The sequence below is a fragment of the Cynara cardunculus genome (assembly GCF_001531365.2).
Source record: "Cynara cardunculus var. scolymus isolate 2C chromosome LG 16, CcrdV1, whole genome shotgun sequence".
Lineage (NCBI taxonomy): Eukaryota > Viridiplantae > Streptophyta > Magnoliopsida > Asterales > Asteraceae > Cynara > Cynara cardunculus.
This window is the reverse complement of record NC_037543.1, coordinates 666344-670270: the sequence shown is the minus strand read 5'-3', so window position 1 is coordinate 670270 and position 3927 is coordinate 666344. Positions and strand designations below refer to the sequence as shown.

Here is a 3927-nt window from a genome sequence, read left to right as displayed (position 1 = left end):
ATTTTACAAAGATTATAATTAATTATTCTGTTAGAACTCAATAATTATCTTAATTATATTTTAGATTTTTTATATTTAAAATGAGATATTTATCCCGTATTTGATTATRTTTATYTACAGTTAGTTACACGAATTCAGATATGAAGCTTTAATAAGTTGTACTTACGCATAATCTACTTGTAATCTTAAGTTTTAAGTAATTGCATTAATAAATAATATTTTACGCATAAAAATTAATTTTTAAGAATTTTTGTCAAATGCTTTATAATATAGTATAGATATATAAGTATAGATTAAGATTTTACAATATTGTACCACTAGTTGTGTACCCACGCAATGCGGCGGGAGCCATGAATTTTAATGATTTTGAAGTTCCACTGGTTTTATAAGATAAGATTTAACGATGATATAGGTTACATTTGGTCTTTACATATTAATACAATTTGAATAAATAAGAGTTATGGTTTCAATTACAGACTATTGATGAAAAAAAATTGTATCACAGTTTAAATTCCAATATATTTAAAATCCAACATATTTAAACGACTCCACAAATGTGTTCGATTTACACCAAGAGCTAAGAACCAAGAAACTTGAGTTTTAAGATAAACATTCAAAACCAATAAAGAAAACTACAAATTTGACAGATCATAAACCATGAAAAGACAAAAAAAAAATGAGTTTTAGAATGAAATTTCAACTGCTTAACATTTTTCTTGTCCAGAAACTCATATTAAGGTTGAATTAATACATGTATATGTGTATATATATATATGTATATATTTAAAAAAAAACCCAAGAACATATTAATTCAAAACATATTATACAGTACAATTTGAACAGTCTAACCTCAAAATATATAGTATATATATAAATAAATAACTATAAAAGTATAGTTATTTATATATATATATATATATATATACTATATATTTTGGGGTAGTATAAAAGATATTTTGGTTATTTAATATTTTAARAYTTTAAGACTTTTGTTAAATTTGTTTAATAAAATAATATAGATATAAAAGGTAACATTGTAATATTTGATTTGAGTATTTCAAAATCTTGAATTAATTACTAAAAAACTACCAATAACAATGAGACGATTTTATTGGATTTTGAGAATTTTACAAATTTTGAATTTTGGTATAAAAAAATTTTAAAAGTATAATGCTATAATAAAAAATATGATGTCAACACTATCATACATGTAAATAAATTTAATTTAAAATGTTTACTCGATGCTATAATGGGTAAAATTTGAAAGTACAATACCAAAATAAAAAATTATTTTGAAAAACATGTTGTAATAAAAAAAACTGAAAGTAAAATGCTATAATAATTTTTTTTGTAAAAATAGATTGCTATTTCATGTATCTTACCCATTATTAAAAAAACAACCAATAACAGTGAGACAATCTTATTGGATGTAAGTAATTTTGCAAATTTTGAATTTTAGTTCGAATGGTTATCTCCCACATCCAATGAAACGATTGCTTTTTTTTTTTTTGAAGTATGTAATATTTATATACGGCAAATGCAACAAATAAACTCATACACTTTCCTCACCTATGGTGAGGTTTGAACCATTGATCTCCTAGAAAACCAAGGGCTACGATACCGTTAGACCAAAGGCTCTTTGATGAAACGATGACTTATTGGAAAGAGTTTGATAAAGAGAGAGAATGTCTTTATGACAACTCACATGGATAACTTATTTTGGCTCAATTTTCATATTAAATTTAACATCAATTCTAAATCGTTCATTATTTAATACATAAAGAATTTGATAAATTGACTCAAATCACCTTATCAATAGAATGCCCTGATGCTGTTACAAAATTTAGATTTAATCACAGATCCAATCAAAGGAATAATTGGAGTAATAATATCAAAATTCTTAATAACATTATCTATATTATGTTACAAAACATTTGACATAAAAACTTAAAAACAATTTCTGATTCATCAAATACCGTTTATTGATACATATTACTTAAAATTCAAGATTATAAGTAAATTATGTATATATTTAAATTCATGTAGCTAACTTTAAATAAACATAATTATATACATGATAATCATTCTATTTTTAAATATAAAAAATTTAAAATATATATCCCACTGCATCGTGCATGCAAGTATCTTCCGAGCCACACACTTTGCATGATTAGACTACTAACTTACTTTAATATTTCTTTCCTAAAAATAAATTATCGCCACCATGGGTTTACCTAATCCAATCAATTTCTTAACCCGACCGGACCCGACCCAGAACTACAGTATCAGACCAGATTCACATCAAAATAACAAGATAAACCGAGATGAGATGTAATCATATCAAAATTCACAATCGCACCGAGATGAGATGTAATCATATCAAAATTCACATCGGATGCGATTGGGTTTGAGATTAACAACGAACGAAAGGTTCAGATCTTTTCTTATGCTTCTTCCTTTGAACTCACATAAAACCCTAAATAATTAATTTCGATGCATTTACAGAAACCTATTTTTTCAATCAACAATCAAATTAAACATCGAAGAAACACAAATAAACAAGATCGAGCAACCAAAATATGAAATCATAAGAAGAAAATTAATCAGAAAACCAGAAGAGAACGATGGGGATCGAATAAAAAGCATCAGTTTTAAAAAGCTCGATTTGGAGCCTCATGGTTGAAATCAGCCCAAATTCAAGTTTTTTCATCATCTGCAGTTTTCTCCCCAAAAATTAACGCACAAAATTAGAGAAAAAAAGAAGAAATTTGGAGCATCAGATCTATCCAGTGAGCAATAAACCTGCATCTATGTATATATATATATACAGGGAGAGCCGGTAAACCCTAAAAATTAGATATTAGGGTTTGTTAAGGCCCAAATCAGTTGTTATACGGCCCATTCGTATATATGGTTATAACTTATAATCTTTCTTTTATTACTAAACTGGAAATACAATCTGCTATGCGAGTCGACTAATTTCAGGACGACCATCTGTTTTACGTGTAGCTCGGAGTCACCATATGTGATTATAAATCTTATAGATAGAGATTCGGACCTAACATATATATGGTTATGATCTTATAGATAGAGATGGTCGGATTAGATCTTAATCGGCATGAAAACAACTGGGATCGGTTTTGAATTGACGATCCTTAATTGTTTGTGTATTTTAAACGGTATTTGATAACTTGGTTCGGGACCGATAACGGTGATGAATAGGTTTGATTTTTTTTAAGAGGGTTTATAAATTATAATTCAAGGTTTTTTGAGTTTTTTCGAGATTTTATATACTTAAATGTATTGTTTAATTTGTATTTCAATTAAATTTTGAAAATCGTAATTTTAAAAACATGAATACTATTTTTGTGTATAAATGATTTTACAGTTTTTTTTTTTCTTCTGAAAACTAGGTTGGACGCGGGACTAACCTGATGGAACCGAGGCTGGTAGATGAGTCTAGATTGGTCCTAGAATTTATGGTAGATATAGGCCGATCTGATTTTATAGGGACTGATTTGGGAGCAGTCCAACCCAGGATTTGTTTTTTTTTTTCCTATATCTAATTATAGAGTTATAGAGACGGTCAAAATTAGGTACCGCTTTCGATCTCAAACCGGTCTCGATAATAAGTGATTGAAGTGTAATTTGGTTTTCTAGTATTGAACCAGAGGCAAAAAAAACTAGAACCAATCTTACTCTGCAACCAACCCTGATCTTTCATAACCAGTACCAAATTTGGTCTCGAGTCAAATCCAACTTAAAAAACTTTATTTATTTATCTATACTATATTATAAATCATTTGATAAAAACTCTTAAAAACCATTGTTTATGCATATTACTTAAAATTCAAGATTACAAGTAAATTATGCAAAAGTACAACTTATCAAAGCTCGATTTTTGAATTCGTATAACTAATTGCGGAT

At 27.3% G+C, this 3927-nt stretch overlaps 1 non-coding gene across 1 annotated transcript; it reads right to left on the bottom strand.

The window, feature by feature from the left end:
* Positions 1-2639: 2639 nt before the first annotated feature.
* LOC112499762 lies at positions 2640-2719 on the bottom strand. Its single transcript, XR_003067283.1, has one exon. It is a non-coding gene; the product is annotated as a small nucleolar RNA SNORD36 (small nucleolar RNA).
* Between the last annotated feature and the right edge of the window lie 1208 nt (positions 2720-3927).